This window comes from Lissotriton helveticus, chromosome 4_2, assembly GCF_964261635.1.
Source record: "Lissotriton helveticus chromosome 4_2, aLisHel1.1, whole genome shotgun sequence".
Taxonomy (NCBI): Eukaryota; Metazoa; Chordata; class Amphibia; order Caudata; family Salamandridae; genus Lissotriton; species Lissotriton helveticus.
In genome coordinates, this window is record NC_136064.1 from 70205352 (window position 1) to 70231291 (window position 25940).

Here is a 25940-nt window from a genome sequence, read left to right on the forward strand (position 1 = left end):
GAGGTCTTGGGTCATTCATGTGTTCTCCAGTCTGAGGCGCTGTGACCCTTGCCGCACACGCAAGTCTGAGGGCTCGGGTCATTCATGTGTTCTCCAGTCTGAGGCGCTGTGACCCTTGCCGCACACGCAAATCTGAGGGCTCGGGTCATTCATGTGTTCTCCAGTCTCAGGCGCTGTGACCCTTGCCGCACACGCAAGTCTCAGGGCTCGGGTCATTCATGTGTTCTCCAGTCTCAGGCGCTGTGACCCTTGCCGCACACGCAAGTCTGTGGGCTCGGGTCATTCATGTGTTCTCCAGTCTGAGGCGCTGTTACCCTTGCCGCACACGCAAGTCTGAGGGCTCGGGTCATTCATGTGTACTCCAGTCTCAGGCGCTGTGACCCTTGCCGCACACGCAAGTCTGAGGGCTCGGGTCATTCATGTGTTCTCCAGTCTCAGGCGCTGTGACCCTTGCCGCACACGCAAGTCTGAGGGCTCGGGTCATTCATGTGTTCTCCAGTCTGAGGCGCTGTGACCCTTGCCGCACACGCAAGTCTGAGGGCTCGGGTCATTCATGTGTTCTCCAGTCTCAGGCGCTGTGACCCTTGCCGCACACGCAAGTCTGAGGGCTCGGGTGATTCATGTGTTCTCCAGTCTGAGGCGCTGTGACCCTTGCCCCACACGCAAGTCTGAGGGCTCGGGTCATTCATGTGTTCTCCAGTCTCAGGCGCTGTGACCCTTGCCGCACACGCAAGTCTGAGGGCTCGGGTCATTCATGTGTTCTCCAGTCTCACGCGCTGTGACCCTTGCCGCGCACGCAAGTCTGAGGGCTCGGGTCATTCATGTGTTCTCCAGTCTGAGGCGCTGTGACCCTTGCCGCACACGCAAGTCTGAGGGCCCGGGTCATTCATGTGTTCTCCAGTCTGAGGCGCTGTGACCCTTGCCGCACACGCAAGTCTGAGGGCTCGGGTCATTCATGTGTTCTCCAGTCTGAGGCGCTGTGACCCTTGCCGCACACGCAAGTCTGAGGGCTCGGGTCATTCATGTGTTCTCCAGTCTCAGGCGCTGTGACCCTTGCCGCACACGCAAGTCTGAGGGCTCGGGTCATTCATGTGTTCTCCAGTCTCAGGCGCTGTGACCCTTGCCGCACACGCAAGTCTGAGGGCTCGGGTCATTCATGTGTTCTCCAGTCTCAGGCGCTGTGACCCTTGCCGCACACGCAAGTCTGAGGGCTCGGGTCATTCATGTGTTCTCCAGTTTGAGGCGCTGTGACCCTTGCCGCACATGCAAGTCTGAGGGCTCAGGTCATTCATATGTTCTCTAGTCTCAGGCACTGTGACCTTTGCCCCACACGCAAGTCTGAGGGCTCGGGTCATTCATGTGTTCTCCAGTCTGAGGCGCTGTGACCCTTGCCGCACAAGCAAGTCTGAGGGCTCGGGTCATTCATGTGTTCTCCAGTCTCAGGCGCTGTGACCCTTGCCGCACACGCAAGTCTGAGGGCTCGGGTCATTCATGTGTTCTCCAGTCTCAGGCGCTGTGACCCTTGCCGCAAACGCAAGTCTGAGGGCTCGGGTCATTCATGTGTTCTCCAGTCTCAGGCGCTGTGACCCTTGCCGCACACGCAAGTCTGAGGGCTCGGGTCATTCATGTGTTCTCCAGTCTCAGGCGCTGTGACCCTTGCCGCACACGCAAGTCTGAGGGCTGGGGTCATTCATGTGTTCTCCAGTCTCAGGCGCTGTGACCCTTGCCGCACACGCAAGTCTGAGGGCTCGGGTCATTTATGTGTTCTCCAGTTTGAGGCGCTGTGACCCTTGCCGCACACTCAAGTCTGAGGGCTCGGGTCATTCATGTGTTCTCTAGTCTGAGGCCCTGTGACCCTTGCCGCACACGCAAGTCTGAGGGCTCGGGTCATTCATGTGTTCTCCAGTCTGAGGCGTGTGACCCTTGCCGCACACGCAAGTCTGAGGGCTCGGGTCATTCATGTGTTCTCCAGTCTCAGGCGCTGTGACCCTTGCTGCACATGCAAGTCTGAGGGCTCGGGTCATTCCTGTGTTCTCCAGTCTGAGGCGCTGTGACCCTGGCCGCACACGCAAGTCTGAGGGCTCAGGTCATTCATGTGTTCTCCAGTCTGAGGCGCTGTGACCCTTGCCGCACACGCAAGTCTGAGGGCTCGGGTCATTCATGTGTTCTCCAATCTGAGGCGCTGTGACCCTTGCCGCACACGCAAGTCTGAGGGCTCAGGTCATTCATGTGTTCTCCAGTCTCAGGCGCTGTGACCCTGGCCGCACACGCAAGTCTGAGGGCTCGGGTCATTCATGTGTTCTCCAGTATCAGGCGCTGTGACCCTTGCCGCACACGCAAGTCTGAGGGCTCAGGTCATTCATGTGTTCTCCAGTCTCAGGCGCTGTGACCCTTGCCGCACACGCAAGTCTGAGGGCTCAGGTCATTCATGTGTTCTCCAGTATCAGGCGCTGTTACCCTCGCCCCACACGCAAGTCTGAGGGCCCGAGTCATTTATGTGTTCTCCAGTCTCAGGCGCTGTGACCCTTGCCGCACACGCAAGTCTGAGGGCTCGGGTCATTCATGTGTTCTCCAGTCTCAGGCGCTGTTACCCTTGCGGCACACGCAAGTCTGAGGGCTCGGGTCATTCATGTGTTCTCCAGTCTCAGGCGCTGTGACCCTTGCCGCACATGCAAGTTCGAGGGCCCGGGTCATTCATGTGTTCTCCAGTCTCAGGCGCTGTGACCCTTGCCGCACACGCAAGTCTGAGGGCTCGGGTCATTCATGTGTTCTCCAGTCTCAGGCGCTGTGACCCTTGCCGCACACGCAAATCTGAGGGCTCGGGTCATTCATGTGTTCTCCAGTCTCAGGCGCTGTGGCCCTTGCCGCACACGCAAGTCTGAGGGCTCGGGTCATTCATGTGTTCTCCAGTTTGAGGCGCTGTTACCCTTGCCGCACAAGCAAGTCTGAGGGCTCGGGTCATTCATGTGTTCTCTAGTCTGAGGCCCTGTGACCATTGCCGCACACGCAAGTCTGAGAGCTCGGGTCATTCATGTGTTCTCCAGTCTCAGGCGCTGTTACCCTTGCCGCACACGCAAGACTGAGGGCTCGGGTCATTCATGTGTTCTCCAGTCTCAGGCACTGTGACCCTTGCCGCACACGCAAGTCTAAGGGCTCGGGTCATTCATGTGTTTTCCAGTCTCAGGCGCTGTGACCCTTGCCGCACACGCAAGTCTGAGGGCTCGGGTCATTCATGTGTTCTCCAATCTGAGGCGCTGTGACCCTTGCCGCACACGCAAATCTGAGGGCTCGGGTCATTCATGTGTTCTCCAGTCTGAGGCGCTGTGACCCTTGCCGCACACGCAAGTCTGAGGGCTCGGGTCATTCATGTGTTCTCCAGTCTCAGGCGCTGTGACCCTTGCCGCACACGCAAGTCTGAGGGCTCGGGTCATTCATGTGTTCTCCAGTCTGAGGCGCTGTTACCCTTGCCGCACAGGCAAGTCTGAGGGCTCGGGTCATTCATGTGTTCTACAGTCTCAGGCACTGTGACCCTTGCCGCACACGCAAGTCTGAGGGCTCGGGTCATTCATGTGTTCTCCAGTTTGAGGCGCTGTCGCTGTTACCCTTGCCGCACACGCAAGTCTGAGGGCTCGGGTCATTCATGTGTTCTCCAGTCTGAGGCGCTGTGACCCTTGCCGCACACGCAAGTCTGAGGGCTCGGGTCATTCATGTGTTCTCCAGTCTCAGGCGCTGTGACCCTTGCCGCACACGCAAGTCTGAGGGCTCGGGTCATTCATGTGTTCTCCAGTCTCAGGCGCTGTGACCCTTGCCGCAAACGCAAGTCTGAGGGCTCGGGTCATTCATGTGTTCTCCAGTCTAAGGCGCTGTGACCCTTGCCGCACACGCAAGTCTGAGGGCTCGGGTCATTCATGTGTTCTCCAGTCTCAGGCGCTGTGACCCTTGCCGCACACGCAAGTCTGAGGGCTCGGGTCATTCATGTGTTCTCCAGTCTCAGGCGCTGTGACCCTTGCCGCACACGCAAGTCTGAGGGCTCGGGTCATTCATGTGTTCTCCAGTTTGAGGCGCTGTGACCCTTGCCGCACACTCAAGTCTGAGGGCTCGGGTCATTCATGTGTTCTCTAGTCTGAGGCCCTGTGACCCTTGCCGCACACGCAAGTCCGAGGGCTCGGGTCATTCATGTGTTCTCCAGTCTGAGGCGTGTGACCCTTGCCGCACACGCAAGTCTGAGGGCTCGGGTCATTCATGTGTTCTCCAGTCTCAGGCGCTGTGACCCTTGCTGCACATGCAAGTCTGAGGGCTCGGGTCATTCCTGTGTTCTCCAGTCTGAGGCGCTGTGACCCTGGCCGCACACGCAAGTCTGAGGGCTCAGGTCATTCATGTGTTCTCCAGTCTGAGGCGCTGTGACCCTTGCCGCACACGCAAGTCTGAGGGCTCGGGTCATTCATGTGTTCTCCAATCTTAGGCGCTGTGACCCTTGCCGCACACGCAAGTCTGAGGGCTCGGGTCATTCATGTGTTCTCCAGTCTCAGGCGCTGTGACCCTGGCCGCACACGCAAGTCTGAGGGCTCGGGTCATTCATGTGTTCTCCAGTCTCAGGCGCTGTGACCCTTGCCGCACACGCAAGTCTGAGGGCTCAGGTCATTCATGTGTTCTCCAGTCTCAGGCGCTGTGACCCTTGCCGCACACGCAAGTCTGAGGGCTCAGGTCATTCATGTGTTCTCCAGTATCAGGCGCTGTTACCCTTGCCCCACACGCAAGTCTGAGGGCCCGAGTCATTTATGTGTTCTCCAGTCTCAGGCGCTGTGACCCTTGCCGCACACGCAAGTCTGAGGGCTCGGGTCATTCATGTGTTCTCCAGTCTCAGGCGCTGTGACCCTTGCGGCACACGCAAGTCTGAGGGCTCGGGTCATTCATGTGTTCTCCAGTCTCAGGCGCTGTGACCCTTGCCGCACATGCAAGTCTGAGGGCCCGGGTCATTCATGTGTTCTCCAGTCTCAGGCGCTGTGACCCTTGCCGCACACGCAAGTCTGAGGGCTCGGGTCATTCATGTGTTCTCCAGTCTCAGGCGCTGTGACCCTTGCCGCACACGCAAATCTGAGGGCTCGGGTCATTCATGTGTTCTCCAGTCTCAGGCGCTGTGACCCTTGCCGCACACGCAAGTCTGAGGGCTCGGGTCATTCATGTGTTCTCCAGTTTGAGGCGCTGTTACCCTTGCCGCACAAGCAAGTCTGAGGGCTCGGGTCATTCATGTGTTCTCTAGTCTGAGGCCCTGTGACCATTGCCGCACACGCAAGTCTGAGAGCTCGGGTCATTCATGTGTTCTCCAGTCTCAGGCACTGTTACCCTTGCCGCACACGCAAGACTGAGGGCTCGGGTCATTCATGTGTTCTCCAGTCTCAGGCACTGTGACCCTTGCCGCACACGCAAGTCTAAGGGCTCGGGTCATTCATGTGTTCTCCAGTCTCAGGCGCTGTGACCCTTGCCGCACACGCAAGTCTGAGGGCTCGGGTCATTCATGTGTTCTCCAATCTGAGGCGCTGTGACCCTTGCCGCACACGCAAATCTGAGGGCTCGGGTCATTCATGTGTTCTCCAGTCTGAGGCGCTGTGACCCTTGCCGCACACGCAAGTCTGAGGGCTCGGGTCATTCATGTGTTCTCCAGTCTCAGGCGCTGTGACCCTTGCCGCACACGCAAGTCTGAGGGCTCGGGTCATTCATGTGTTCTCCAGTCTGAGGCGCTGTTACCCTTGCCGCACAGGCAAGTCTGAGGGCTCGGGTCATTCATGTGTTCTACAGTCTCAGGCACTGTGACCCTTGCCGCACACGCAAGTCTGAGGGCTCGGGTCATTCATGTGTTCTCCAGTTTGAGGCGCTGTCGCTGTTACCCTTGCCGCACACGCAAGTCTGAGGGCTTGGGTCATTCATGTGTTCTCTAGTCTCAGGCCCTGTGACCATTGCCGCACACGCAAGTCTGAGAGCTCGGGTCATTCATGTGTTCTCCAGTCTCAGGCGCTGTGACCCTTGCCGCCCACGCAAGTCTGAGGTCTTGGGTCATTCATGTGTTCTCCAGTCTGAGGCGCTGTGACCCTTGCCGCACACGCAAGTCTGAGGGCTCGGGTCATTCATGTGTTCTCCAGTCTGAGGCGCTGTGATCCTTGCCGCACACGCAAATCTGAGGGCTCGGGTCATTCATGTGTTCTCCAGTCTCAGGCGCTGTGACCCTTGCCGCACACGCAAGTCTCAGGGCTCGGGTCATTCATGTGTTCTCCAGTCTCAGGCGCTGTGACCCTTGCTGCACACGCAAGTCTGAGGGCTCGGGTCATTTATGTGTTCTCCAGTCTCAGGCGCTGTGACCCTTGCCTCACCCGCAAGTCTGAGGGCTCAGGTCATTCATGTGTTCTCCAGTCTCAGGCGCTGTGACCCTTGCCGCACACGCAAGTCTGAGGGCTCGGGTCATTCATGTGTTCTCCAGTTTGAGGCGCTGTGACCGTTGCCGCACAGTCAAGTCTGAGGGCTCGGGTCATTCATGTGTTCTCTAGTCTGAGGCCCTGTGACCCTTGCCGCACACGCAAGTCTGAGGGCTCGGGTCATTCATGTGTTCTCCAGTCTGAGGCGTGTGACCCTTGCCGCACACGCAAGTCTGAGGGCTCGGGTCATTCATGTGTTCTCCAGTCTCAGGCACTGTGACCCTTGCTGCACACGCAAGTCTGAGGGCTCGGGTCATTCCTGTGTTCTCCAGTCTGAGGCGCTGTGACCCTGGCCGCACACGCAAGTCTGAGGGCTCAGGTCATTCATGTGTTCTCCAGTCTGAGGCGCTGTGACCCTTGCCGCACACGCAAGTCTGAGGGCTCGGGTCATTCATGTGTTCTCCAATCTGAGGCGCTGTGACCCTTGCCGCACACGCAAGTCTGAGGGCTCGGGTCATTCATGTGTTCTCCAGTCTCAGGCGCTGTGACCCTGGCCGCACACGCAAGTCTGAGGGCTCGGGTCATTCATGTGTTCTCCAGTCTCAGGCGCTGTGACCCTTGCCGCACACGCAAGTCTGAGGGCTCAGGTCATTCATGTGTTCTCCAGTCTCAGGCGCTGTGACCCTTGCCGCACACGCAAGTCTGAGGGCTCAGGTCATTCATGTGTTCTCCAGTATCAGGCTCTGTGACCCTTGCCCCACACGCAAGTCTGAGGGCCCGAGTCATTTATGTGTTCTCCAGTCTCAGGCGCTGTGACCCTTGCCGCACACGCAAGTCTGAGGGCTCGGGTCATTCATGTGTTCTCCAGTCTCAGGCGCTGTGACCCTTGCGGCACACGCAAGTCTGAGGGCTCGGGTCATTCATGTGTTCTCCAGTCTCAGGCGCTGTGACCCTTGCCGCACACGCAAGTCTGAGGGCCCGGGTCATTCATGTGTTCTCCAGTCTCAGGCGCTGTGACCCTTGCCGCACACGCAAGTCTGAGGGCTCGGGTCATTCATGTGTTCTCCAGTCTCAGGCGCTGTGACCCTTGCCGCACACGCAAATCTGAGGGCTCGGGTCATTCATGTGTTCTCCAGTCTCAGGCGCTGTGACCCTTGCCGCACACGCAAGTCTGAGGGCTCGGGTCATTCATGTGTTCTCCAGTTTGAGGCGCTGTTACCCTTGCCGCACAAGCAAGTCTGAGGGCTCGGGTCATTCATGTGTTCTCTAGTCTGAGGTCCTGTGACCATTGCCGCACACGCAAGTCTGAGAGCTCGGGTCATTCATGTGTTCTCCAGTCTCAGGCGCTGTTACCCTTGCCGCACACGCAAGACTGAGGGCTCGGGTCATTCATGTGTTCTCCAGTCTCAGGCACTGTGACCCTTGCCGCACACGCAAGTCTAAGGGCTCGGGTCATTCATGTGTTCTCCAGTCTCAGGCGCTGTGACCCTTGCCGCACACGCAAGTCTGAGGGCTCGGGTCATTCATGTGTTCTCCAATCTGAGGCGCTGTGACCCTTGCCGCACACGCAAATCTGAGGGCTCGGGTCATTCATGTGTTCTCCAGTCTGAGGCGCTGTGACCCTTGCCGCACACACAAGTTTGAGGGCTCGGGTCATTCATGTGTTCTCCAGTCTCAGGCGCTGTGACCCTTGCCGCACACGCAAGTCTGAGGGCTCGGGTCATTCATGTGTTCTCCAGTCTGAGGCGCTGTTACCCTTGCCGCACAGGCAAGTCTGAGGGCTCGGGTCATTCATGTGTTCTACAGTCTCAGGCACTGTGACCCTTGCCGCACACGCAAGTCTGAGGGCTCGGGTCATTCATGTGTTCTCCAGTTTGAGGCGCTGTCGCTGTTACCCTTGCCGCACACGCAAGTCTGAGGGCTTGGGTCATTCATGTGTTCTCTAGTCTCAGGCCCTGTGACCATTGCCGCACACGCAAGTCTGAGAGCTCGGGTCATTCATGTGTTCTCCAGTCTTAGGCGCTGTGACCCTTGCCGCACACGCAAGTCTGAGGTCTTGGGTCATTCATGTGTTCTCCAGTCTGAGGCGCTGTGACCCTTGCCGCACACGCAAGTCTGAGGGCTCGGGTCATTCATGTGTTCTCCAGTCTGATGCGCTGTGACCCTTGCCGCACACGCAAATCTGAGGGCTCGGGTCATTCATGTGTTCTCCAGTCTCAGGCGCTGTGACCCTTGCCGCACACGCAAGTCTCAGGGCTCGGGTCATTCATGTGTTCTCCAGTCTCAGGCGCTGTGACCCTTGCCGCACACGCAAGTCTGTGGGCTCGGGTCATTCATGTGTTCTCCAGTCTGAGGCGCTGTTACCCTTGCCGCACACGCAAGTCTGAGGGCTCGGGTCATTCATGTGTACTCCAGTCTCAGGCGCTGTGACCCTTGCCGCACACGCAAGTCTGAGGGCTCGGGTCATTCATGTGTTCTCCAGTCTCAGGCGCTGTGACCCTTGCCGCACACGCAAGTCTGAGGGCTCGGGTCATTCATGTGTTCTCCAGTCTGAGGCGCTGTGACCCTTGCCGCACACGCAAGTCTGAGGGCTCGGGTCATTCATGTGTTCTCCAGTCTCAGGCGCTGTGACCCTTGCCGCACACGCAAGTCTGAGGGCTCGGGTGATTCATGTGTTCTCCAGTCTGAGGCGCTGTGACCCTTGCCCCACACGCAAGTCTGAGGGCTCGGGTCATTCATGTGTTCTCCAGTCTCAGGCGCTGTGACCCTTGCCGCACACGCAAGTCTGAGGGCTCGGGTCATTCATGTGTTCTCCAGTCTCACGCGCTGTGACCCTTGCCGCGCACGCAAGTCTGAGGGCTCGGGTCATTCATGTGTTCTCCAGTCTGAGGCGCTGTGACCCTTGCCGCACACGCAAGTCTGAGGGCCCGGGTCATTCATGTGTTCTCCAGTCTGAGGCGCTGTGACCCTTGCCGCACACGCAAGTCTGAGGGCTCGGGTCATTCATGTGTTCTCCAGTCTGAGGCGCTGTGACCCTTGCCGCACACGCAAGTCTGAGGGCTCGGGTCATTCATGTGTTCTCCAGTCTCAGGCGCTGTGACCCTTGCCGCACACGCAAGTCTGAGGGCTCGGGTCATTCATGTGTTCTCCAGTCTCAGGCGCTGTGACCCTTGCCGCACACGCAAGTCTGAGGGCTCGGGTCATTCATGTGTTCTCCAGTCTCAGGCGCTGTGACCCTTGCCGCACACGCAAGTCTGAGGGCTCGGGTCATTCATGTGTTCTCCAGTTTGAGGCGCTGTGACCCTTGCCGCACACGCAAGTCTGAGGGCTCAGGTCATTCATATGTTCTCTAGTCTCAGGCACTGTGACCTTTGCCCCACACGCAAGTCTGAGGGCTCGGGTCATTCATGTGTTCTCCAGTCTGAGGCGCTGTGACCCTTGCCGCACACGCAAGTCTGAGGGCTCGGGTCATTCATGTGTTCTCCAGTCTCAGGCGCTGTGACCCTTGCCGCACACGCAAGTCTGAGGGCTCGGGTCATTCATGTGTTCTCCAGTCTCAGGCGCTGTGACCCTTGCCGCAAACGCAAGTCTGAGGGCTTGGGTCATTCATGTGTTCTCCAGTCTCAGGCGCTGTGACCCTTGCCGCACACGCAAGTCTGAGGGCTCGGGTCATTCATGTGTTCTCCAGTCTCAGGCGCTGTGACCCTTGCCGCACACGCAAGTCTGAGGGCTCGGGTCATTCATGTGTTCTCCAGTCTCAGGCGCTGTGACCCTTGCCGCACACGCAAGTCTGAGGGCTCGGGTCATTCATGTGTTCTCCAGTTTGAGGCGCTGTGACCCTTGCCGCACACTCAAGTCTGAGGGCTCGGGTCATTCATGTGTTCTCTAGTCTGAGGCCCTGTGACCCTTGCCGCACACGCAAGTCTGAGGGCTCGGGTCATTCATGTGTTCTCCAGTCTGAGGCGTGTGACCCTTGCCGCACACGCAAGTCTGAGGGCTCGGGTCATTCATGTGTTCTCCAGTCTCAGGCGCTGTGACCCTTGCTGCACACGCAAGTCTGAGGGCTCGGGTCATTCCTGTGTTCTCCAGTCTGAGGCGCTGTGACCCTGGCCGCACACGCAAGTCTGAGGGCTCAGGTCATTCATGTGTTCTCCAGTCTGAGGCGCTGTGACCCTTGCCGCACACGCAAGTCTGAGGGCTCGGGTCATTCATGTGTTCTCCAATCTGAGGCGCTGTGACCCTTGCCGCACACGCAAGTCTGAGGGCTCGGGTCATTCATGTGTTCTCCAGTCTCAGGCGCTGTGACCCTGGCCGCACACGCAAGTCTGAGGGCTCGGGTCATTCATGTGTTCTCCAGTCTCAGGCGCTGTGACCCTTGCCGCACACGCAAGTCTGAGGGCTCAGGTCATTCATGTGTTCTCCAGTCTCAGGCGCTGTGACCCTTGCCGCACACGCAAGTCTGAGGGCTCAGGTCATTCATGTGTTCTCCAGTTTGAGGCGCTGTCGCTGTTACCCTTGCCGCACACGCAAGTCTGAGGGCTTGGGTCATTCATGTGTTCTCTAGTCTCAGGCCCTGTGACCATTGCCGCACACGCAAGTCTGAGAGCTCGGGTCATTCATGTGTTCTCCAGTCTCAGGCGCTGTGACCCTTGCCGCACACGCAAGTCTGAGGTCTTGGGTCATTCATGTGTTCTCCAGTCTGAGGCGCTGTGACCCTTGCCGCACACGCAAGTCTGAGGGCTCGGGTCATTCATGTGTTCTCCAGTCTGAGGCGCTGTGACCCTTGCCGCACACGCAAATCTGAGGGCTCGGGTCATTCATGTGTTCTCCAGTCTCAGGCGCTGTGACCCTTGCCGCACACGCAAGTCTCAGGGCTCGGGTCATTCATGTGTTCTCCAGTCTCAGGCGCTGTGACCCTTGCCGCACACGCAAGTCTGTGGGCTCGGGTCATTCATGTGTTCTCCAGTCTGAGGCGCTGTTACCCTTGCCGCACACGCAAGTCTGAGGGCTCGGGTCATTCATGTGTACTCCAGTCTCAGGCGCTGTGACCCTTGCCGCACACGCAAGTCTGTGGGCTCGGGTCATTCATGTGTTCTCCAGTCTGAGGCGCTGTTACCCTTGCCGCACACGCAAGTCTGAGGGCTCGGGTGATTCATGTGTTCTCCAGTCTGAGGCGCTGTGACCCTTGCCCCACATGCAAGTCTGAGGGCTCGGGTCATTCATGTGTTCTCCAGTCTCAGGCGCTGTGACCCTTGCCGCACACGCAAGTCTGAGGGCTCGGGTCATTCATGTGTTCTCCAGTCTCACGCGCTGTGACCCTTGCCGCGCACGCAAGTCTGAGGGCTCGGGTCATTCATGTGTTCTCCAGTCTGAGGCGCTGTGACCCTTGCCGCACACGCAAGTCTGAGGGCCCGGGTCATTCATGTGTTCTCCAGTCTGAGGCGCTGTGACCCTTGCCGCACACGCAAGTCTGAGGGCTCGGGTCATTCATGTGTTCTCCAGTCTGAGGCGCTGTGACCCTTGCCGCACACGCAAGTCTGAGGGCTCGGGTCATTCATGTGTTCTCCAGTCTCAGGCGCTGTGACCCTTGCCGCACACGCAAGTCTGAGGGCTCGGGTCATTCATGTGTTCTCCAGTCTCAGGCGCTGTGACCCTTGCCGCACACGCAAGTCTGAGGGCTCGGGTCATTCATGTGTTCTCCAGTCTCAGGCGCTGTGACCCTTGCCGCACACGCAAGTCTGAGGGCTCGGGTCATTCATGTGTTCTCCAGTTTGAGGCGCTGTGACCCTTGCCGCACACGCAAGTCTGAGGGCTCAGGTCATTCATATGTTCTCTAGTCTCAGGCACTGTGACCTTTGCCCCACACGCAAGTCTGAGGGCTCGGGTCATTCATGTGTTCTCCAGTCTGAGGCGCTGTGACCCTTGCCGCACAAGCAAGTCTGAGGGCTCGGGTCATTCATGTGTTCTCCAGTCTCAGGCGCTGTGACCCTTGCCGCACACGCAAGTCTGAGGGCTCGGGTCATTCATGTGTTCTCCAGTCTCAGGCGCTGTGACCCTTGCCGCAAACGCAAGTCTGAGGGCTCGGGTCATTCATGTGTTCTCCAGTCTCAGGCGCTGTGACCCTTGCCGCACACGCAAGTCTGAGGGCTCGGGTCATTCATGTGTTCTCCAGTCTCAGGCGCTGTGACCCTTGCCGCACACGCAAGTCTGAGGGCTGGGGTCATTCATGTGTTCTCCAGTCTCAGGCGCTGTGACCCTTGCCGCACACGCAAGTCTGAGGGCTCGGGTCATTTATGTGTTCTCCAGTTTGAGGCGCTGTGACCCTTGCCGCACACTCAAGTCTGAGGGCTCGGGTCATTCATGTGTTCTCTAGTCTGAGGCCCTGTGACCCTTGCCGCACACGCAAGTCTGAGGGCTCGGGTCATTCATGTGTTCTCCAGTCTGAGGCGTGTGACCCTTGCCGCACACGCAAGTCTGAGGGCTCGGGTCATTCATGTGTTCTCCAGTCTCAGGCGCTGTGACCCTTGCTGCACATGCAAGTCTGAGGGCTCGGGTCATTCCTGTGTTCTCCAGTCTGAGGCGCTGTGACCCTGGCCGCACACGCAAGTCTGAGGGCTCAGGTCATTCATGTGTTCTCCAGTCTGAGGCGCTGTGACCCTTGCCGCACACGCAAGTCTGAGGGCTCGGGTCATTCATGTGTTCTCCAATCTGAGGCGCTGTGACCCTTGCCGCACACGCAAGTCTGAGGGCTCAGGTCATTCATGTGTTCTCCAGTCTCAGGCGCTGTGACCCTGGCCGCACACGCAAGTCTGAGGGCTCGGGTCATTCATGTGTTCTCCAGTATCAGGCGCTGTGACCCTTGCCGCACACGCAAGTCTGAGGGCTCAGGTCATTCATGTGTTCTCCAGTCTCAGGCGCTGTGACCCTTGCCGCACACGCAAGTCTGAGGGCTCAGGTCATTCATGTGTTCTCCAGTATCAGGCGCTGTTACCCTTGCCCCACACGCAAGTCTGAGGGCCCGAGTCATTTATGTGTTCTCCAGTCTCAGGCGCTGTGACCCTTGCCGCACACGCAAGTCTGAGGGCTCGGGTCATTCATGTGTTCTCCAGTCTCAGGCGCTGTTACCCTTGCGGCACACGCAAGTCTGAGGGCTCGGGTCATTCATGTGTTCTCCAGTCTCAGGCGCTGTGACCCTTGCCGCACATGCAAGTCTGAGGGCCCGGGTCATTCATGTGTTCTCCAGTCTCAGGCGCTGTGACCCTTGCCGCACACGCAAGTCTGAGGGCTCGGGTCATTCATGTGTTCTCCAGTCTCAGGCGCTGTGACCCTTGCCGCACACGCAAATCTGAGGGCTCGGGTCATTCATGTGTTCTCCAGTCTCAGGCGCTGTGGCCCTTGCCGCACACGCAAGTCTGAGGGCTCGGGTCATTCATGTGTTCTCCAGTTTGAGGCGCTGTTACCCTTGCCGCACAAGCAAGTCTGAGGGCTCGGGTCATTCATGTGTTCTCTAGTCTGAGGCCCTGTGACCATTGCCGCACACGCAAGTCTGAGAGCTCGGGTCATTCATGTGTTCTCCAGTCTCAGGCGCTGTTACCCTTGCCGCACACGCAAGACTGAGGGCTCGGGTCATTCATGTGTTCTCCAGTCTCAGGCACTGTGACCCTTGCCGCACACGCAAGTCTAAGGGCTCGGGTCATTCATGTGTTTTCCAGTCTCAGGCGCTGTGACCCTTGCCGCACACGCAAGTCTGAGGGCTCGGGTCATTCATGTGTTCTCCAATCTGAGGCGCTGTGACCCTTGCCGCACACGCAAATCTGAGGGCTCGGGTCATTCATGTGTTCTCCAGTCTGAGGCGCTGTGACCCTTGCCGCACACGCAAGTCTGAGGGCTCGGGTCATTCATGTGTTCTCCAGTCTCAGGCGCTGTGACCCTTGCCGCACACGCAAGTCTGAGGGCTCGGGTCATTCATGTGTTCTCCAGTCTGAGGCGCTGTTACCCTTGCCGCACAGGCAAGTCTGAGGGCTCGGGTCATTCATGTGTTCTACAGTCTCAGGCACTGTGACCCTTGCCGCACACGCAAGTCTGAGGGCTCGGGTCATTCATGTGTTCTCCAGTTTGAGGCGCTGTCGCTGTTACCCTTGCCGCACACGCAAGTCTGAGGGCTCGGGTCATTCATGTGTTCTCCAGTCTGAGGCGCTGTGACCCTTGCCGCACACGCAAGTCTGAGGGCTCGGGTCATTCATGTGTTCTCCAGTCTCAGGCGCTGTGACCCTTGCCGCACACGCAAGTCTGAGGGCTCGGGTCATTCATATGTTCTCCAGTCTCAGGCGCTGTGACCCTTGCCGCAAACGCAAGTCTGAGGGCTCGGGTCATTCATGTGTTCTCCAGTCTAAGGCGCTGTGACCCTTGCCGCACACGCAAGTCTGAGGGCTCGGGTCATTCATGTGTTCTCCAGTCTCAGGCGCTGTGACCCTTGCCGCACACGCAAGTCTGAGGGCTCGGGTCATTCATGTGTTCTCCAGTCTCAGGCGCTGTGACCCTTGCCGCACACGCAAGTCTGAGGGCTCGGGTCATTCATGTGTTCTCCAGTTTGAGGCGCTGTGACCCTTGCCGCACACTCAAGTCTGAGGGCTCGGGTCATTCATGTGTTCTCTAGTCTGAGGCCCTGTGACCCTTGCCGCACACGCAAGTCCGAGGGCTCGGGTCATTCATGTGTTCTCCAGTCTGAGGCGTGTGACCCTTGCCGCACACGCAAGTCTGAGGGCTCGGGTCATTCATGTGTTCTCCAGTCTCAGGCGCTGTGACCCTTGCTGCACATGCAAGTCTGAGGGCTCGGGTCATTCCTGTGTTCTCCAGTCTGAGGCGCTGTGACCCTGGCCGCACACGCAAGTCTGAGGGCTCAGGTCATTCATGTGTTCTCCAGTCTGAGGCGCTGTGACCCTTGCCGCACACGCAAGTCTGAGGGCTCGGGTCATTCATGTGTTCTCCAATCTTAGGCGCTGTGACCCTTGCCGCACACGCAAGTCTGAGGGCTCGGGTCATTCATGTGTTCTCCAGTCTCAGGCGCTGTGACCCTGGCCGCACACGCAAGTCTGAGGGCTCGGGTCATTCATGTGTTCTCCAGTCTCAGGCGCTGTGACCCTTGCCGCACACGCAAGTCTGAGGGCTCAGGTCATTCATGTGTTCTCCAGTCTCAGGCGCTGTGACCCTTGCCGCACACGCAAGTCTGAGGGCTCAGGTCATTCATGTGTTCTCCAGTATCAGGCGCTGTTACCCTTGCCCCACACGCAAGTCTGAGGGCCCGAGTCATTTATGTGTTCTCCAGTCTCAGGCGCTGTGACCCTTGCCGCACACGCAAGTCTGAGGGCTCGGGTCATTCATGTGTTCTCCAGTCTCAGGCGCTGTGACCCTTGCGGCACACGCAAGTCTGAGGGCTCGGGTCATTCATGTGTTCTCCAGTCTCAGGCGCTGTGACCCTTGCCGCACATGCAAGTCTGAGGGCCCGGGTCATTCATGTGTTCTCCAGTCTCAGGCGCTGTGACCCTTGCCGCACACGCAAGTCTGAGGGCTCGGGTCATTCATGTGTTCTCCAGTCTCAGGCGCTGTGACCCTTGCCGCACACGCAAATCTGAGGGCTCGGGTCATTCATGTGTTCTCCAGTCTCAGGCGCTGTGACCCTTGCCGCACACGCAAGTCTGAGGGCTCGGGTCATTCATGTGTTCTCCAGTTTGAGGCGCTGTTACCCTTGCCGCACAAGCAAGTCTGAGGGCTCGGGTCATTCATGTGTTCTCTAGTCTGAGGCCCTGTGACCATTGCCGCACACGCAAGTCTGAGAGCTCGGGTCATTCATGTGTTCTCCAGTCTCAGGCACTGTTACCCTTGCCGCACACGCAAGACTGAGGGCTCGGGTCATTCATGTGTTCTCCAGTCTCAGGCACTGTGACCCTTGCCGCACACGCAAGTCTAAGGGCTCGGGTCATTCATGTGTTCTCCAGTCTCAGGCGCTGTGACCCTTGCCGCACACGCAAGTCTGAGGGCTCGGGTCATTCATGTGTTCTCCAATCTGAGGCGCTGTGACCCTTGCCGCACACGCAAATCTGAGGGCTCGGGTCATTCATGTGTTCTCCAGTCTGAGGCGCTGTGACCCTTGCCGCACACGCAAGTCTGAGGGCTCGGGTCATTCATGTGTTCTCCAGTCTCAGGCGCTGTGACCCTTGCCGCACACGCAAGTCTGAGGGCTCGGGTCATTCATGTGTTCTCCAGTCTGAGGCGCTGTTACCCTTGCCGCACAGGCAAGTCTGAGGGCTCGGGTCATTCATGTGTTCTACAGTCTCAGGCACTGTGACCCTTGCCGCACACGCAAGTCTGAGGGCTCGGGTCATTCATGTGTTCTCCAGTTTGAGGCGCTGTCGCTGTTACCCTTGCCGCACACGCAAGTCTGAGGGCTTGGGTCATTCATGTGTTCTCTAGTCTCAGGCCCTGTGACCATTGCCGCACACGCAAGTCTGAGAGCTCGGGTCATTCATGTGTTCTCCAGTCTCAGGCGCTGTGACCCTTGCCGCCCACGCAAGTCTGAGGTCTTGGGTCATTCATGTGTTCTCCAGTCTGAGGCGCTGTGACCCTTGCCGCACACGCAAGTCTGAGGGCTCGGGTCATTCATGTGTTCTCCAGTCTGAGGCGCTGTGACCCTTGCCGCACACGCAAATCTGAGGGCTCGGGTCATTCATGTGTTCTCCAGTCTCAGGCGCTGTGACCCTTGCCGCACACGCAAGTCTCAGGGCTCGGGTCATTCATGTGTTCTCCAGTCTCAGGCGCTGTGACCCTTGCCGCACACGCAAGTCTGTGGGCTCGGGTCATTCATGTGTTCTCCAGTCTGAGGCGCTGTTACCCTTGCTGCACACGCAAGTCTGAGGGCTCGGGTCATTCATGTGTACTCCAGTCTCAGGCGCTGTGACCCTTGCCGCACACGCAAGTCTGAGGGCTCGGGTCATTCATATGTTCTCCAGTCTCAGGCGCTGTGACCCTTGACGCACACGCAAGTCTGAGGGCTCGGGTGATTCATGTGTTCTCCAGTCTGAGGCGCTGTGACCCTTGCCCCACACGCAAGTCTGAGGGCTCGGGTCATTCATGTGTTCTCCAGTCTCAGGCGCTGTGACCCTTGCCGCACACGCAAGTCTGAGGGCTCGGGTCATTCATGTGTTCTCCAGTCTCACGCGCTGTGACCCTTGCCGCGCACGCAAGTCTGAGGGCTCGGGTCATTCATGTGTTCTCCAGTCTGAGGCGCTGTGACCCTTGCCGCACACGCAAGTCTGAGGGCTCGGGTCATTCATGTGTTCTCCAGTCTGAGGCGCTGTGACCCTTGCCGCACACGCAAGTCTGAGGGCTCGGGTCATTCATGTGTTCTCCAGTCTCAGGCGCTGTGACCCTTGCCGCACACGCAAGTCTGAGGGCTCGGGTCATTCATGTGTTCTCCAGTCTCAGGCGCTGTGACCCTTGCCGCACACGCAAGTCTGAGGGCTCGGGTCATTCATGTGTTCTCCAGTCTCAGGCGCTGTGACCCTTGCCGCACACGCAAGTCTGAGGGCTCGGGTCATTCATGTGTTCTCCAGTTTGAGGCGCTGTGACCCTTGCCGCACACGCAAGTCTGAGGGCTCAGGTCATTCATATGTTCTCTAGTCTCAGGCACTGTGACCTTTGCCCCACACGCAAGTCTGAGGGCTCGGGTCATTCATGTGTTCTCCAGTCTCAGGCGCTGTGACCCTTGCCGCACACGCAAGTCTGAGGGCTCGGGTCATTCATGTGTTCTCCAGTCTCAGGCGCTGTGACCCTTGCCGCACACGCAAGTCTGAGGGCTCGGGTCATTCATGTGTTCTCCAGTCTCAGGCGCTGTGACCCTTGCCGCAAACGCAAGTCTGAGGGCTCGGGTCATTCATGTGTTCTCCAGTCTCAGGCGCTGTGACCCTTGCCGCACACGCAAGTCTGAGGGCTCGGGTCATTCATGTGTTCTCCAGTCTCAGGCGCTGTGACCCTTGCCGCACACGCAAGTCTGAGGGCTCGGGTCATTCATGTGTTCTCCAGTCTCAGGCGCTGTGACCCTTGCCGCACACGCAAGTGTGTTCTCCAGTCTCACGTGCTGTGACCCTTGCTGCACACGCAAGTCCGAGGGCTCGGGTCCTTCATGTGTTCTCCCGTCTCAGGCGCTGTGACCCTTGCCGCGCACGCAAGTCTGAGGGCTCGGGTCATTCATGTGTTCTCCAGTCTGAGGCGCTGTGACCCTTGCCGCACACGTAAGTCTGAGGGCTCGGGTCATTCATGTGTTTTCCAGTCTGAGGCGCTGTGACCCTTGCCGCACACGCAAGTCTGAGGGCTCGGGTCATTCATGTGCTCTCCAGTCTGAGGTGCTGAGACCCTTGCCGCACACGCAAGTCTGAGGGCTCGGGTCACTCATGTGCTCTCCAGTCTGAGGCGCTGTGACCCTTGCCACACACGCAAGTCTGAGGGTTCGGGTCATTTATGTTTTCTCCAGTCTGAGGCGCTGTGACCCTTGCCACACACGCAAGTCTGAGGGCTGGGGTCATTCATGTGTTCTCCAGTCTGAGGCGCTGTGACCCTTGCCGCGCACGCAAGTCTGAGGGCTCGGGTCATTCATGTGTTCTCCAGTGCTTGGCGCTGTGACCCTTACCGCTCACGCAAGTCTGAGGGCTTGGGTCATTCATGTGTTCTCAAGTCTGAGGCTCTGTGACCCTTGCCGCACACGCAAGTCTGAGGGCTCGGGTCACTCATGTGTTCTCCAGTCTGAGGCACTGTGACCCTTGCCGGACACGCAAGTCTGAGGGCTTGGGTCATTCATGGGTTCTCCAGTCTGAGGCGCTGTAACCCTTGCCGCACACGCAAGTCTGAGGGCTTGGGTCATTCATGTGTTCTCCAGTGAGGCGCTGTGACCTTTGCTGCGCACGCAAGTCTGAGGGCTCGGGTCATTCATGTATTCTCCAGTCTGAGGCGCTGTGACCCTTGCCGCACACACAAGTCTGAGGGCTCGGGTCATTCATGTGTTCTCCAGTCTGCGGCGCTGTGACCCTTGCCGCACACGCAAGTCTGAGAGCTCGGGTCATTCATGTGTTCTCCAGTCTGAGGCGCTGTGACCCTTGCCGCACACGCAAGTCTGAGGGCTCGGGTCATTCATGTATTCTCCAGTCTGAGGCGCTGTGACCCTTGCCGCACACGCAAGTCTGAGGGCTCTGGTCATTCATGTATTCTCCAGTGTTGGACCTTGCCTCGTGGCGTGGTTCCCCCGTTCCTCAGCACCCTGTTAGCCTAGCCCTGCACCCAGAAGCCCCTCGTCGTCCTGCTCCCTGTACGCCCAAACTCCCTGCATGACCCCGCCAGCCGACGACCAGCCCCGCATGCCCCGGGCCTCCTTCCCGGCTCCGAGCGCCCAGAACCTGCATCACCCCACAGGGCCCCCGGCAGCCATTCTCCCTTCCCGAGGTCCCTGACTCCCTGGGCCTAGCATGACCCCAGCCCCAGCGAAACTTAGGCTCCAAGGCACGCCAGTTCCGGCTGGGGGGTAAAGGGCTCCCCGGGTGAGATAAGACAGGGAGTTTCGATTGCACCTCCGGCCTCCCCTGAGAGACTGGTTTCTATCAAACCTCTGGCCTTCCCCCGGGGGCCAGTTTCTATCACACCCCTGGCCTCCCCGGGTGCTGGCTCCAGACCCTGCTGAGCGTCTGGGAATTCCCGGACGCATCTTCAAAAGCATCAAAGAGCCAACCGACGGACCTCTCCCACTACCAGCCCCCAAGGCCTGAGACCTCCGCTTGCGAGGGTCCGGACATCAAAGGGCCACTGGACTATATCAAGGCTCGCCCAACAACTAGCGGGCAGTTGTATCCTGGACAAGAAAGCCCCGCTGATCTGATCGCGGCTGACCCTTGGGGAAAACTGAACCTTCTAACTCTTCGAGCCCTGCTGACGCTGTTGCGGCTCCCTCTCATAACACGGAACTGGAACATCGGAGCCCTGCTGACGCTGTCGCGTCTCGTCCTCGTAAAGACTGACTAGAACCTTGGAGCCCTGCTGACTTCGTCGCGGCTCAAGCTTGAACTCTAAAAAGATCTTCGTGAAACCTCCTGAGCCCTGCTGACACTGTTGCGGCTCCTCAAGAACACCTCCGCATCGAGCCCTGCTGACCTCGTCGCGGCGCGAGGAGTACTCTGGTCCGGCTAGACCATCGACGCTACCAACACAACCTGAGCCGATTCGAAGTGAGTGAAGCAGCCAGTACGATCATCATCTTTCGTATCCCCCGGCTCGAGGATTGAGAGCTGTGCGCAGGGTACGCTTCGTACTGGCCTAAAGACTGAGACTGTCCGGCTTCCCTCTTACCGAATTCCTGAGACTTTACGATCCCTCGATCGCTTGTAAATAAGAGTACTAATACCTTTTTACTGTTCATAAAGAACTTGTTACTGAAAACCTATGGTGTGGTGTCCATTCGTAAGTGTGGTGTGAGCTCAGTGTGTACGATCCTAGACTCGAAGTCCTCCCCGGTGAGGACCTCACGTTCAGACTCGGCAGTACTTGGGGGAGAGGTGGGTCCTGGGGTGGTCGGGTGAGCCTAACCTGGCCCTCTGAGATCGCCCCTTCTAACATTGGTGGCAGCGACGAGATAAGAGCCCACGTCTAGGGATCGTACAGTAAAACGACTGACACACTACCCGAACGAAGAACAACCATGAGTCTCATTGTAACAAACGAAAAGACCACATTCCAGAAGGACCATGTGGAAGAGTATACCCACCAAGAGCTGAAGCAATTCTGCAAAGATTTCCATATCGCTACCACTGGTTTAAGCACCAAAGAGGACTTCCAAAAAGCCCTGACAGCATGGGTAGAGGCCGGAGCCCATCTTCCCCCGCCAGAAGAAGACGGTGGAGAGGGAGGGCCACCGACCGAAACCCGTGTTCAAGAGGATGAGGGAGCCGATTGCCTGACACGGAGTCCCAGCACGTAGAGAGGTCTGTCACCGGAGGAGATGACAGACCGAGAACGCAACCGAAGCCACGAGATAGAACTGGCACACCTTAAAATGGAAGGGGAACTCAAGTTGGCTGATAAGAAACTGGCCATCGAGCAGTTATGGCTGCAGGGAGAACTGGAGGAGAAGAAGCTCCAGAGGGAACACGAAGGCAAGAGACTCCAGCTGGAGCACGAGCGCGGCCTGAAGGAGATTGAACTAAAAGCCCGGAGCGGAGACAACCGAACCTCGGAGAACCGAGAAGCCGTTCCCATGGCGGAACCAAAAGTCCACATCCCCAAGGATGTGGTAAAAGAGTATTACAAGAACGATGATATCCAGCAATGGTTCAGGGCCTACGAAGTAGCCATGACCTCCCACCGAGTTCCTCAGAAGGATTGGGGAGCCGGGTTGTGGGGTCGATTCCTGAGCGAGGGGAGAGACACCCTACTCGATCTACCGTCCTCCGAGCAAACCTCCTACAGCCACATGAAAGAGGCCCTCCTCACGAGATATGGGCTCACCCCAGAGATGTATCGACAGCGATTTCGAGACTGCAATAAGATCCCCGGCACCACATGAGTAGAATATGTGAATTTCTACAGCCGGGCCTTGGAAGGGTGGATCAAGGGCAGCAAGGGGACCACTTTTGAAGGACTCATTGATCTCATCGCCTATGAACACTTATCATCCAATTGCTTTGTGGAACTGAGACAGCACCTTCTGGACAGCAAGTTGGCCGACCCCCGGAAGCTGGCTGTCGAAGCAGACCGCTGGGTGAGCACCAGAGTCCCCCGGGGGCCCGGGGGAGACTATGGCCGACACGAGCCAGGATCTTCCCGCCAGAGGGGAGGGGGAGGTCCGGGTAGACAGAGGGGGTCCCAGGCAGGGCCCCCACGAAGCCCCCCCCAGAAACAAGTCCGGAACATCCCCTCCCGCAGCAAGAGCAGGCTTCCTCCCAGCTAGATAAGGACCCAGAATCAGCACAGCCTGCTACAGATGCCAGCAAACAGGGCATTATGCCAGTGACCCCTTGTGCCCTATGCTCAAGAAACCCGCTGCTGCAGGTCCCCCAGCGCGCCAGCTAGCCACAGTAGCCTTAGAGGAGGAAGAGATCCAGGATCCAGAAGGGTGGGAACCAGCAGCCATGACTTTAGTCTCCCTGGGTGATAGGGAAATGGTCCCCGGAGCCCCCTTGCCAGACAACACTGAAAAATACCGACAGCAGGTGACCGTCAACGGGCACCGCATAGGGGCGCTCCGAGACACAGGGGCCAGCATTACTGCAGTAAGGTGTCACCTAGTCACACAGGACCAAATTATACCCCACGCCTCCTGCAGGGTGATCTCAGCAGACAATTCCATCCGCACCTGCCGACTAGCTCAGGTCCTGTTCGAGTGGGACTTGTTACTGAAAACCTACGGTGTGGTGTCCATTCGTAAGTGTGGTGTGAGCTCAGTGTGTACGATCCTAGACTTGAAGTCCTCCCCGGTGAGGACCTCACGTTAAGACTCGGCAGTACTTGGGGGAGAGGTGGGTCCTGGGGTGGTCGGGTGAGCCTAACCTGGCCCTCTGAGATCGCCCCTTCTTAACATCCAGTCTGAGGCCCTGTGACCCTTGCCGCACACGCAAATCTGAGGGCTTGAGTCATTCATGGGTTCTCCAGTCTGAGGCGCTGTGACCCTTGCCGCACACGCAAGTCTGAGGGCTTGGGTCATTCATGTATTCTCCAGTCTGAGGCGCTGTGACCCTTGCCGCACACGCAAGTCTGAGGGCTGGGGTCATTCATGTATTCTCCAGTCTGAGGCGCTGTGACCCTTGCCGCACATGTAAGTCTGAGGGCTGGGGTCTTTCATGTGTTCTCCAGTCTGAGGCGCTGTGACCCTTGCCGCACACGCAAGTCTGAGGGCTCGGGTCATTCATGTATTCTCCAGTCAGAGGCGCTGTGACCCTTGCCGCACACGCAAGTCTGAGGGCTCGGGTCATTCATGTGTTCTACCGTCCGAGGCGCTGTGAGCCTTGCCGCACACGCAAGTCTGAGGGCTGTAGTCATTCGTGTGTTCTCCAGTCTGAGGCGCTGTGACCCTTGCCGCACTTTTTTTGTTACCCTTGCCGCAATTTCACTACGAAGCTAATATGGTTATCAACACGATATATGCTGCCTTCCATGACTGGATCACTAGAGGACTAGACGCCCTCATTCCAGCCAAATGGACTAAGGGGCGCTGCTCCCTCTCTAACCCATGGTACAACGATACTTTGAAATCCATACGGAAAGAATGCAAAAAAGCTGAGCGGACTTGGAGAAGGGAGTACAATGATAGGGATAAAGTATCCTATCTGTCTAAATTAAAACTCTACCACAAAGCTATTCGCTCTGCGCGTGCCTCCTTCTACGCTGAAGAAATCAATTCCAGCCTCAATCCCACCAAAGTCATTTTTAAATTGGTGCGAGAACTGCAAAGTAGTAGAACCCCTGCCTCATGTATTACCTCCACGCAGCAGTGTGAGGACCATGCCGCTTTCTTTATAGAAAAAGTGAAAAAAATCTACAGTTCTTTCCCGCAGCGTCCCCCTGCTCCACTTAATTCCACTAACCCAAGCACTAATGGCACTATACTGACACGTATTCCTGAAATTTCATACGAGGAGCTAAATAAACTTTGCAGGAAAGTCAAGTCTGGTACTCCAGCAGACCCCATGAGGCCGTCCCAATTTCTTGAATCTTTGGAGTTCTTCATACCTCTCCTAGCCTCGATACCCAATCATTCCCTTTCCTCGGCTGAGGTCCCGGCGGCCTAGAAAAAAGCTTGGGTTTCCCCTACTATTAAAAAACCCACTCTTGACCCCACTAAACTAGAAAACTTCAGACCCATCTCGCTGCTCCCATGGGCGTCTAAACTCGCAGAGGCCCATGTAAACAATGTGCTGTCCCACCATAAGGCTCAAAACAACATCTTGGACCCATCTCAAAATGGGTTCAGGCCGGGACATAGTACTGAGTCGGCCCTCTTGTCCACTACTGAACATCTCCGGACTATCCTGGATGCCGGTCAGAGTGCTGCGCTGATTTTGCTTGATCTCAGCGCAGCCTTTGATACGGTATCCCATAACATCTTGCTAAATCGGCTGGAGAAAATAGGGATCACCGGTCTTGCCCTGGAGTGGTTCCGCTCATTTCTGAAGGACAGATCCTTCCGGGTATCTTCTCCTCCGTTTCTCTCCCAGTCCCATTCCATCGGACAGGGAGTTCCCCAGGGCTCTGCACTCAGTCCATCCCTTTTGAATCTTTATGTGCAGCCACTTGCGGCAGTGGCTAAGGAGTGGGACCTAACGCTGGTGTCATACGCAGACGACACGCAGCTGGTCATCACTCTCACCGAAGGCCCTTCCATCTTAGCCTTGAGATTTAGGGATGGCCTGGCTGCAGTAGCCCAGTGGATGACGGACAACTGCCTGCAGCTTAATGCAGGCAAAACGGAGGTGCTGCTCCTCGGGAGGAACACCGCCTATTGGAATGAGCACTGGTGGCCCTCTTCGTTGGGCGCCATCCCGCCACCTAAATCCTTGGTCAAGAATCTGGGCGTCTGGATGGACTCCTTGCTTAGTTTCCAGACCCACACGAAAAAAGTGGCTGCTACTTGTGTGGGCCTGTTAAGGAGCCTTAACCCGATACTCGGTTTTTTTGACTCAAAAATCCGCCAGCTAATTGTTCAATCCATCATTCTGTCGAGACTGGACTATGCTAGTGTTCTACTTCTGGGTGCCAATAAAGCGGAGATAGCTCGATTCCAACGCGTACAGAACTCAGCGGCTAGAGCCTTGGTGGGTCTCCCCCGCAGGTGCTCAGTCAGAGCTACCATTCGGAAACTACATTGGCTGCCCATTGAATCTTGGATTCAATTTAAAACCCTGACTATGGCTTTCAAGATTCTCAAATCCGGATCCCCTGAACTCTTGCGCCCGCTTTTAGCAACCTATGTGCCGCAGCGCAATTTGCGCTCACTTGGTCAGCACCTAGTGACTGTACCCCGTACTAGACTCTGCCGTATTGGTGGCCGCTCCTTCAGGGTTCTGGGAGCTAAGCTCTGGAACTCTCTGCCGCTAAATATACGTTCTTTGGAAAATCTGTCTGCCTTCCGGAAGGCTATCAAGACCGATCTGTTCCCCCCCCCTAGGATACCCTCCTTCTCCCTTTTTCTTTTTAGTACTGCTTCTGTGGTTCTTTCAGCGCCGGAACGCCTCATTGCTGGGGCAGCTGTTGCGCTTAACCAAATAATTAACATAACATAACATAACATAACATAACATAACACGCAAGTCTGAGGCCTGGGGTCATTCATGTGTTCTACAGTCTGAGGTGCTGTGACCCTTGCCGCACACGCAAGTCTGAGGGCTCGGGTCATTCATGTGTTCTCCCGTCCGAGGCGCTGTGACCCTTGCCGCACACGCAAGTCTGAGGGCTTGGGTCATTCATGTGTTCTCCAGTCTTGCCGCACACGCAAGTCTGAGGGCT